Genomic DNA, 12,836 nt, shown 5'->3' on the forward strand with positions numbered 1-12,836 from the left:
CCAAAACCAACAGGAAGGCAGTTGATCTGGACTTTGCTGATTTCCAGTCCAACATCACAGAACAGAAATTAGGAGAAAGAATTTGAGTTTAGAAGCAAAAATTTAATGACTGGCATAAAGTAATGGCTAAAAGATCAACTACAATAATTGATTAGAAACAAAGTTACAGTGTTTCTACATCACACCAAATTCCTTGTGAAACTAGACTATCTTAATATCAGGAGAATTGTAGTCCTATTTCTAATAGGAAAGGTGATATGAGAAAGAAGACATTTGTAGTGTAAGTAGAGATGAGTAATGATAGAAGTGATAATATGAAGTTTTTAGAGTGACATTTAATTATTAATGTAGGGTCAGAGAGACCATTCCATTGAAAGTAATGTTGAGAATGAAGTTGAATCACAAAGTCATTCAACAGGCAAAAAATATGTTATTGAGTAAATGTTGAGAACCAGATTTTGACAAATCAAGAAGGCATAGCATCAGAAACTAGATATTAAGCCCCATCAGAGCATTTCCCTGGTTAGAACACATGGGCCTCTCATTCTTCTGACCCTGAATACCACTGCACTAGACTTATTATCACAGGGCAGAGCTTCCATGAACACTACTATGACCAATCAACTTTTATCAGGCCCTTCTAATTTGCCCCACTTTTTAAAAATTAAAAATGGAGCATCCAGTGTGGAACCTAAGTCACTTGCATTACTCTAGGTGTCACCAGGGAAGAAAAGAAGAGAACTTCACTCTATTAAGCAGATTTTGATTTCTAGATCCTACCATGATTCATATAATAAGTGATTCAATACCAAATAATAAGTTTTTGCACAATATACTCAAGATATGCCAACTAGAAATGATCCCTGAGGCAATCCAGAATCCATATAAAATCATTTTCCCTTTCTAAGTCAAATAGAACAAAACAAAACAAAAAAATCAAACAAACAACCCTCCCATATAATACTAAGCAATTTCTTCTACTAACAAAAACATATTTCACCAGCATCCCAAAAGAAGACAACACAATTTCTAAGACCAGAATCCTTGGATAATCTCAGTATTGATCCTAGATCTCTTGGATACAATTTTGTTAAGCAAAATATATATGAAATTATCAGCTTAGTCATCACCCATGCTTATCACAATAGAGGCTGAAAGAAGAAGATGTATGTGTATGTGTGTGTACACATCTCTCTCTCTCTCTCTCTCCCTCTCCATATATATGTGTGTATATATATATATGTATAATACATATATATGTCTACTTATCTATTTATCCATCTAATCATCCATAAATACTTTTATCTTTTTTCCATCCATTTCTTTTTTTTTTTCCCATCTGCTGTTCCAAACTTCTTTACCCAGTAGGATGATTAACCCTTGATGACTTGCTAGTTCTATTTGTGCAGATCTGATTTTTTTACAATGAAGCAACATCATGAAAAAATTCCCAAAGGGAATAGCTGTGTACCCATCCTCCATGATGTATTTCACATCATTCTTTCCTTTTGAGTTCAAGAACCCATTACCGAGGCGGGCCAAGATGGCGGACTAGAGGGCGGCTGCATTTCACGCTGCTCCAGGACGCAAGATTCAAAAGAGGAGATAGTGAGAGACTTGGGACCAACTCAAAGCTGCCGGGTGAGTCTCTCCTGTTGGGGAGGCGTCCCGGATGGGGCGGCAGCCCCGGAACGCAGGGAATTTGTGAAGTGGAGTTGCTCGGCGAGACGCCCCTCCCCCCACTGGAGCGGTAAACACGGACAACTGGGATCATCGTAGAGGAGGCGGCTCAGCATAGCGCTTGGACTCGAGCAGCCGCTGGGGCTCCGGGCGGCTGCCTGGGGAGGAGCTGCGTGGCGAGCTGTTTGGACCCAGAACAACCGCTTCTGAACACCGGGGGTTGCCCGGAGGAAGAGGAGGAGTGCGGCGGGATGCTTGGTCTAGGAGTGACTGCATCAGAGCCACGGGCGGTGGCCAGAGGAGGAGCTGCGTGGTGAGCTGTTTGAACTCAGAGCGAGGGCTCCTGAGTGCTGGGAGGTTGCCCGGAGGAGGAGGAGGAGCGCGGCGTTGCTTGACCTGGGAGTGACTGCATCAGAGCCGCGGGCGGTTGCCAGAGGAGGAGCTGCGTGACGAGCTGTTTGAACTCGGAGCAGCTGCTCCAGAACACTGGTGGCCTGCCTGGAGGAGGAGAGCGGTGGGACGCTTAGTCTGGGAGTGACTGCATCAGAACCACAGGCGGTTGCCGGAGGAGGAGGCAAGTGGTGAGTTGATTGGACTAAAAGCAACCGCTCCTGAACACCGGTGGCCTGCCTGGAGGAGGAGCGTGGTGAGTCACCTGGTCTCAGAGCCACCGCTCCTGAACACCTGGGGGGCTACCCCAAGGAGGAGGAGGAGGAACAGGGCGGATCACTTGGACTTGGAGTGACTGCCTAGGGCTACAGGTGGTTGGCGGGAGGAGGAGACCCGAAGTGAGTTGCTTGGACTCCTAGTGACTGCGTCGGAAACCGGGCGGCTGTCCGGAGGAGGAGGTGTGTGGCGGGTCTCTGGGTCTCGGAGCTATTGTACGGGGCTCCAGGTGGTGGCTCAGGGGAGGGGCTGCATAGCCAGGCGATTGGTGCAGAGCAGGGTCCCAGGAGCTAGGTGGCTTCTTGCCAGAAGAGCCGCACAGAGACACGCCTAGGGGCGGAGCGAAGTTTCCAGGGCGGCGGGCAGATTCTCTGGGAGAGGCAGCCTAAGGAGACTCGCCTGCGAAGGGTGAGGCTCCCAGGCCCAGGACGTAGGTCCGGGCCCCTGGGATCGTTGCAGAGGAAGACAGCCCAGCCCAGGTGGTAGTTGTAGATTGAGGGGAACCTCTAGGAGGGCAACTGACCAGCGAGACGTCCCCACCGAGTGACTCTTCCCGGCCGGGGGAGGTTTTCCCACAGGGACAGTAAAGCCAGAGACATAGGCACAAACAGGCCTTGCCTCAGCCCACAGTCTAGTTCCCCATTGGATGACCATTGGTCAACAAGTGGAGGCACCTCTGCCCACTAGCAAGGAATATACACCACCTGAGGGTCACCACACATAGAGAGGCAGCTTCTTCGTGGAGCTCTGCATTATCAACCTCCTCCAAGACTTCAGGCTACTGAAGGATAAGAGGGGATATACTAGCAATCGTCAGGGACATTATAAGTTGATAGAGGAAATATGCAATATCTTAATGACCCACTGATTCCTGAACAATATGAGAAAACAAGGGAAGAAAATGCCCCAAACAAATCTAGATGTTACATCAATAAAATCCAATGACAGCATGGCAGAAGAAATGACAGAAAGGGAGTTCAGAATGTACATAATTAAAATGATTAGAGAAGCAAACGATGAGATGAAAGAGCAAATGCAGGCATTGAAATATCGCACCAATCGACAGTTAACAGAGCAAATTCAGGAAGCAAAAGATCATTTCAATAAAGAGTTAGAGATATTGAAAAAAAAAACCAAACAGAAATCCTTGAAATGAAAGAAATAATAAACCAAATTAAGAACTCCATAGAAAGCATAACCAATAGGATAGAACAGCTGGAAGACAGAACTTCAGATATTGAAGACAAAATATTTAACCTTGAAAACAAAGTTGAACAAACAGAGAAGATGGTGAGAAATCATGAACAGAATCTCCAAGAACTATGGGATATCATGAAAAGGCCAAATTTGAGAATTATTGGGATTGAGGAAGGCTTAGAGAAACAAACCAAAGGAATGAACAATCTATTTGAAGAAATAATATCAGAAAATTTCCCAAATCTGAAGAATGAAATGGAAAATCAAGTCCAAGAGGTTTATAGGACTCCAAATACACAAAATTACAACAGACCCACACCAAGGCACATTATAATGAAAATACCTAACATACAAAATAAAGACAGAATTTTAAAGGCTGTGAGAGAAAAGAACCAAATTATCTTCAGGGGGAAGCCAATACGGATATCAGCAGATTTTTCAATCCAGACCCTAAAAGCTAGAAGGGCCTGGAACAACATTTTTCAAGCTCTGAAAGAAAATGGATGCCAACCAAGAATCTTATACCCAGCAAAACTTACCTTCAAATTTGACGATGAAATAAGATCATTCCATGATAAACAAAAGCTAAAAGAATTTACAAAAAGAAAGCCAGCATTACAGAACATTCTCAGCAAAATATTTCATGAGGAAGAGATAAAAAACAAAGAAGCAAATCAGCAAAGGGAGGAATTATCCTAAAGGAACTGTCAAATAAAGGAGGAATCAAGATGTGTCAAAAATTTTAAATATGAACCAAATGACTGGGAATACAAATCATATCTCAATAATAACCCTGAATGTTAATGGCCTGAATTCATCAATCAAAAGACATAGACTGGCAGATTGGATTAAAAAGAAAGATCCAACAATATGTTGCTTGCAAGAGACTCACCTCATAGAAAGAGATACCCATAGACTAAAGGTGAAAGGATGGGGAAAAACATACCATGCACATGGGCTCAGCAAAAAAGCTGGAGTATCCATCCTCATTTCAGATAATGTGGACTTCAAACCAATGTTAGTTAGAAGGGATAAAGAAGGACATTTCATACTGCTTAAGGGAAGCATAAATCAGCAAGATATAACAATCATAAACATCTATGCCCCAAACAGTGGCTCATCCATGTATGTTAAACAAATCCTTCTCAATTTTAGAAACCAAATAGACCATAACACAATAATACTAGGTGATTTTAACACTCCTCTTTCACCACTGGACAGACCTTCCAAACAAAAATTGAACAAAGAAACCATAGATCTCAATAACACAATCAATAATTTAGACTTAACGGACAGTTATAGAATATACCATCCAACCAAGTGTGAATACACTTTCTTCTCAGCAGCACATGGATCCTTCTCTAAAATAGACCATATATTATGCCACAAAGCTAATGTCAGCAAATACAAGAAGATAGAGACACTACCTTGTATTCTATCAGATCATAATGGATTGAAGTTACAAATTAATGAAAGAGTAAAAAACAGAAACTACTCCAACACCTGGAGATTAAACAATATGCTACTATATGATGAATGGATAACAGAAGATATTAGGAAGGAAATTAAAAAATTCTTAGAGGTAAACGAGAACAAAGAAACATCATATCAAAATCTCTGGGACACTATGAAAGCGGTACTTAGAGGAAGATTTATTTCATGGAGCGCATTTAATAAAAGAAGTAAAACTCAAAAAATAAATGACCTAACACTACAGCTCAAAGCCCTAGAAAAAGAAGAACAGACCAACACCAAAAGTAGTAGAAGACAGGAAATAGTTAAACTGAGAGCTGAAATCAACGAAATTGAAACGAAAGAAACAATACAAAAAATTGACAAAATAAATAGTTGGTTCTTCGAAAAAATAAACAAAATTGATAAACCTTTAGCCACACTAACAAAGAGAAGAAGAGAGAAAACCCAAATCACTAAAATTCGGAATGAACAAGGAAATATCACAACAGACACGACTGAAATACAAAACATAATTAGAAGCTATTTTGAAAATCTATACTCCAACAAAATAGAAAATTTCGAAGACATCAACAGGTTTCTAGAGACATATGAATTGCCTAAACTGAACGAGGACGACATACACAATTTAAATAGACCAATTTCAAGTAATGAAATAGAAGAAGTCATCAAAAGCCTTCCAACAAAGAAAAGTCCAGGACCAGATGGGTTCTCAGCCGAGTTCTACAAAACTTTTAAAGAAGAACTCATTCCAATACTTCTCATGGTATTCCAGAAAATAGAAGAGGAGGGAACTCTCCCAAACTCATTCTATGAAGCCAATATTACCCTGATTCCTAAACCAGACAGAGACACATCGAGGAAAGAAAATTTCAGACCAATATCCTTAATGAACATCGATGCAAAAATTCTCAACAAAATTTTAGCAAATCGCATACAAAAACATATTAAAAAGATAGTGCACCATGATCAACTGGGTTTCATCCCAGGGATGCAAGGTTGGTTCAACATCAGGAAATCAATAAATGTCATTCACCATATCAATAGACTTAAAGTCAAGAATCACATGATTATTTCGATAGATGCAGAAAAAGCATTTGATAAAATACAGCTCCCCTTCATGCTCAAAACACTAGAAAAAATAGGGATAGTGGGAACATTCCTTAACATTGTAAAGGCCATTTATGCTAAACCCATGGCTAATATCATTTTAAATGGTGAAAAACTGAAAGCATTCCCTCTAAAAACTGGAACAAGGCAGGGATGCCCTCTTTCACCACTTCTATTCAGTATCGTCCTTGAAACTCTAGCCAGAGCAATTAGACAGACCAAAGAAATTAAAGGGATACGAATAGGAAAAGAAGAACTCAAACTATCCCTATTTGCTGATGATATGATGGTATACTTAGAGGAACCAGGAAATTCCACCAGAAAACTTTTAGATCTCATAAGTGAATTCAGTAAAGTAGCAGGATATAAGATCAATGCACATAAATCTAAGGCATTTTTATATATAAGCGTTGAATCTTCAGAAAGAGAAATTAGGAAAACTACCCCATTCACAATAGCTTCGAAAAAAATAAAGTATTTGGGAATCAATCTCACAAAAGAGGTGAAAGACCTCTACAATGAGAACTACAGAACACTAAAGAAAGAAATTCAAGAAAACCTTAGAAGATGTAAAGATCTCCCATGTTCTTGGATAGGAAGAATTAATATTGTCAAAATGGCCATACTACCAAAAGTGCTATACAAATTCAATGCAATTCCAATTAAAATCCCAATGATGTACCTTAGAGAAATAGAGCAAGCAATTATGAAATTCATCTGGAAGAATAAAAAACCCAGAATAGCTAAAGTAATCCTTGGCAGAAAGAGTGAAGCAGGGAGTATCGCAATACCAGATCTTCAACTCTACTACAAAGCAATAGTAACAAAAACGGCATGGTATTGGTACCAAAATAGAAAGGTGGATCAATGGTACAGAATAGAGGACACGGACACAAACCCAAATAAATACAATTTTCTCATACTAGACAAAGGGGCCAAAAATATGCAATGGAGAAAAGATAGCCTCTTCAACAAATGGTGCTGGGAGAATTGGAAATCCATATGCAACAGAATGAAACTAAACCCATATCTCTCGCCATGCACGTAACTAAACTCAAAATGGATTAAGGACCTCGGAATCAGACCAGAGATCTTGCATATTATAGAAGAAAAAGTAGGTCCAGAGCTTCAACATGTCGGCTTAGGACCAGACTTCCTCAACAGGACTCCCATAGCACAAGAAATAAAAGATAGAATTAATAACTGGGATAGATTCAAACTAAAAAGCTTTCTCTCAGCAAAGGAAACTATCAGCAATGCAAAGACAGAGCCTACAGAGTGGGAGAAAATCTTTGCCAATCATACTTCAGATAGAGCGCTAATCTCCAGAATCTATAAAGAACTCAAAAAACTCTACACCAAGAATGTAAATAATCCAACTGACAAATGGGCTAAGGAAATGAATAGACACTTCACAGAAGAAGATATACAAGCAATCAACAAACATATGGAAAAATGTTCAACATCTCTAGTAATAAGAGAAATGCAAATCAAAACCACCCTAAGATTCCATCTCACCCCAATTAGAATGGCAATTATCAAGAATATAAGCAACAACAGGTGTTGGCGAGGATGTGGGGAGAAAGGTACACTCTTACATTGCTGGTGGGGCTGCAAATTAGTGCAGCCACTCTGGAAAGCAGTGTGGAGATTCCTTAGAAAACTTGGAATGGAACCACCATTTGACTCAGCTATCCCACTCCTTGGCCTATACCCAAAGGACTTAAAATCAGCATATTACAGAGATACAGCCACATCAATGTTCATAGCTGCTCAGTTCACAATAGCCAGATTGTGGAACCAACCTAGATGTCCTTCAATTGATGAATGGATAAAGAAATGTGGTATATATATACAATGGAATATTACTCAGCCATAAAGAACGATAAAATTATGGCATTTGCAGGCAAATGGATGAAACTGGAGAATATCATGCTAAGTGAGATAAGCCAATCTCAAAAAACCAAAGGAAGAATGATATCGCTAATAAGTGGATGATGACACATAATGGGGGGTGGGAAGGGTTAGTGTTGGGGTTGGAGTTGGGTTTAGGGAGGGGGGCAGGAATGGAGGAAGGAAGGACTGTATAGATGGAGAGGAAGGGTGGGAGGGGATGGGGGGAAGGGAAAAAATGGCAGAATGAATCAAACAACATTACCCTATGTAAATTTATGATTACACAATTGGTATGCCTTTACGCCATGTACAGACAGAGAAACAACATGTATCCCATTTATTTACAATAAAAAAAAAAAACCCATTACCCTGTATAATATAAGCATTTCTTTTATGCCAAATTGGCTCAGATCATGAGAGTCTGAATTAGCCATATGGTGATATTTATTTCTATGAAACAATTTCTGAATATTCTAGTATATCATTTTCCCTTTGGATACTACTAATTTCTAAACCAGTAGGTCCCATAATCTCAGAGACAGAATGTTTTTTAAATGTGAATGATGGATTAGGTTAATTGAAAAAGTCCTAATTCTACTTCCGTACTTTAGTTTTTAGACCCATGTATAGTAACTATGAAAGAAATGTTATCATATTTTGAGCAATATTCCAAATAATAGGTAGTATCATTTGATGCTATCATAATTTTTCTTCAAGGGGGTATATGATATAAATAAAGTAAACCAAGTGTATTGTCCCATCACTTTAATTATTTGATAGGAAATTAATTTCCTCTTTCAGAAGAAATTATGAAAAATATCTTGATGTTGAATAATGTATGCAATTTTATAGGATGGTAATAACAGGATGATTTGAGGCATCTCTGGCTGCAGGAATTTCTCCATGATAAAAGCATTTTAAAATAATCATTGACAACAAAATATATGACATAATAGTATATTATTGATTTAGACTTACTTCATTTGGAAAAAATATAATGGTACACTGCTAAGGTGAATCCTATGTAGTTGTATTTATGAATAGCCTCTTTTTCACCATAAGCACATTCTTCATTAAATACTTTCTAGGGTTCCTATGGGAGAAAGATGATGGAGAAGATCAGAGTTCTCTTGTCCATCTAACTGTTGTGATCCTGCTCTGCTGGAAAAGTCCATTAGGTAGCACTGATATTATTTATGTTCTTAGACTATTTAAAGAAATTTTTCCGGCTTCTAATCCCCACACACACTCATCCAAATTCTTGTCACTAATCCCACAGTTCAGTTCCTTTGGGATACATTATTATCTATTCAGACCAACCACCACTTCCACAAATCTTGGTACAATATTTTAGGCAATATGATACTATTAGGAAGTTCCACATTATGTACTAGCACAGGAGAAAATCAGACTTCCTGTGTGTGACATTATTTTAGTCTTTGAGATTCACAAGTGATCTGGTAGGTCATAGGGAAATAAAATCCTTCCAATGGTCAAAATAGGCTCATGCCTGCTTAATGCCTGTGCCTAAGCTTCTCCAGAAGATCTGTGCATTTTCATTACCATAGAGAATCCTTACCCTGGTGAGTAGCTATGGGTGCCTTTTGGGAGCAGTGTAAGGAAGTTTCTTAGTAAGTTCTTCAATGTCAATTAACTATCAATTTGAGTTAGTGTTCAGATACCCAATATACTCTTTCCTGACCAATTGTTTCACTTTTATGACACATGGAAATGCTCTGAATTCAGATAGTCTAATTTTTCTATATCTAACACCATATTTTGTTTTGTGCCAGCTTAGTCCCTGCAGCAACCAAAGATAAGAGATTCTTTTATCTTGATCCTGGAAATTCCCTAGATTTCAATCAGTGCTATCAGCCTAGAATTCAAGGATTTTAACTTGTCATTCTCTTTCTTTAAGCTGTTCATTGATGTTCAAAACAGTTACTCCTTCTCTAAGCCCATAAATTCCTCATGTACACTCTACTATTCTCTGATAGGGGCAACTCAATTCCCAAAGTCATTCCTGCAAATGAGCACTTCATGCCAGGTGACCACAGGCAATGATTTGATTAGCTTTTGCACTGCCGCCTAATTCCCATCTTGGCATCTAAGCAAGATTTTGACTGGTTTCTGACCCAGCTATGCCAAAGAAACCATTGACATTGCCTAAATTTCCTTACAGGTATCTGATATAACTCATTTTCTGATAACAAATTTTTCCCAGTTAGGGATTTTGGATGGAGCAGCAAAAGCAGCACAAGCTAATAAAAGGAGGAAATACATCTGTGGAAAGGATATAGGGTAACTCACAGAATTCACTGGCAGGATGGGCTACCTAGTATGGAAATGGGCAGAAAAACAACAGAAACTCTGTAGAAAATACAAACAGACAAGACTATGCTAAGAAATGCTTCAGTCTTATGCCCATTGGTACCGCCTGTGCCATTGCCCACCTCTGCTGATGGATGTTGCCATTGCTGCACACAGTGTAATATGTTAAATGGTGGAGTGTAAAGACATAAATCCAAACACACATCGCTGGTGAGCATGATAAAGAATGCAAAACAAACAGAAAAGAAACAAAAGTTCATCTGTGTTGGTGCTACACAGGAGTACAGCAGAGGAATTCGTTATTTGAACTTTAAGGAGAGAGGATTTTAAGAGACATTTGATTAAGGTCACCTTGATCCAATGTCTTCCAGTACACAGAATAATCAGTTGTAGGAACTTGGGGAAGTTCCTTGTCCTTACTGTGACTAGTTTACTGTCTCTACAATGAAAATAATACTAATGCCTACATCATGAATGTATCATGGATGATTAATGACTTCATACACAGAAAACAGATTAATTGCATAGTAAAAACGTTATTGGTGTTAGTATTAGCAGTCTTCAGGTAAGAACAAAAGTAGAGTCACTTGAAATTTTAAGAAAACAAATACAAATGCAAAGCACGACTGGAGGGAAAAATGACATGACTGCTATTCTAATAGTTTTTAAAACTTTCATAAGAACAAGTTGGTCAGTTAGGTGTCTCCCACATCTGATCCTATACTAAACAAGTTAAATCATAACGATTGTCAATATGGTTCATCACAGATAAACTTAAAAAAATGTTTGGAAACAATTTAATAGTTTTTGAAACAAACACACATTGTCTACTGAAACTTTGCTTGATGTACATAGAAAATAAATTAGTTTGGTGTGAAATAACATTTTTACAATATTGAGACTTCCAATTCGACATTATATTTTTCTGAAAAATATTCTCCAGATGTTAAAATCAACAAGTTTTCTGAATTGACGTTCAAGTCTAATGCTTAAAAATATGTCTTCTGAATCAGAAAGAAAGAATGAATGAACCTAGCTATACTGTGGTGAAATTAAAACCAATATCAGATATTGAAAGATAGGGGAAATTTGTAAGTAATGATAAAGGATCATCAAAAAGAAATAAAAAAATGAAATTTCTATACTCAGAGTATCATGTTCTAGAAGAAAAGAGTTACTTCCGAATATTAGTCAAAAATTTTGGGGACAAAAAATGCAATAACCAGTTTATGTTTCTTCTGTGAAAAAAATGAAAAAAAATAATGTGAGTGTATATTATTTTCATACCTCTTCCCCTTTATTCTCCTTTATGAATTCCAAGATTTATCTTTGTTTACCAGTAGAAAAATTGAAAAAAATACACTAAAGTATAAAAATTATATATTGTTAAAATTTCTTAAAATAAAAATCACTATGTAAATACTAATAACTAACTGTATTAAACTGAGTTTATAAACCAAGATGTGTTTGAGTTAACAGTCGAGGAGAAATATGTCAATTTGTTTTCTTAAATAAAAGATCTCTGTATTAGTCAGCTTTTCTTCACTGTGACCAAAATATCTAACAAGAGCAATTTAGAGGAGGAAACGTTTGTTTTGTGTTTCATGGTTTTTGGCCAACTCCATTGCTCTGGGCATGAAGTGAGACATATCGTGTTGGAAGGGCAGGGCGGAAGAAAGCTGCTCAGTTATGGCATCTGGGAAGCAGAGAGAAAGAGTACACTGGGAGGAGCCTGGGACAAGATATAATCTCCAAACACTCACCTCCCACCACCAGTGACCTATTACTTCCATCCACACTCCACTTTTCTATATTTACCACCCAGAAGTCCATTCAAATTATTAATCCATCAAAAGGTTTAATCCACAGATGAGGTTACAGCTCTCATCACTGTCTAAAAATCCCATCCCTGAACCTTGCTTTATTGTGGCTTGTGTTTACAAGACATCATCCTTTGGCAGATATTTCTAATTCCACAACATAACAGTCTCAAAAAGTAGAATCCATTTATTAGGCAGAGCCTGAGGAACATCCATAAATACAGGGAAAGTGAGCAAAAGATACTAAAATGGAACAGAGAGGCAAGAGAAAAGAATTACACCCTGGCAGCCTAGGGAAAGGAGAGTTTTAAAAGACAAGAGGGGTTTGACACTGCTTAAAAGGTGAGGGATCAAATAAGAACACAGACTGAAATTCTGCACTTGTTAAAATTCATGAGTGATCTTACCAAAGTAGAAGTAGATAATAGATTGTAGTGTCTGGGTGTGGTAAGATCATTAATGACATTTAACAAGAACTTTAATTATGAAGAGGAAGAGAGAGATGTGCTTAATAAAAGGTGGTTAAGTTTGAGAACATTTGTTTGTTTCTTTGTTTTGAAAATAAAAGAGAAGTTGCTTCCTCAGCACAGTAGACAGCGAGTCAGTCTCACAATCTGAAAATAAGATTTATCTGCCCCTGGGTGAAACTACTAGAATCAGATA

The sequence above is a fragment of the Sciurus carolinensis genome, chromosome 7 (genome assembly GCF_902686445.1).
Source record: "Sciurus carolinensis chromosome 7, mSciCar1.2, whole genome shotgun sequence".
Classification (NCBI taxonomy): Eukaryota; Metazoa; Chordata; class Mammalia; order Rodentia; family Sciuridae; genus Sciurus; species Sciurus carolinensis.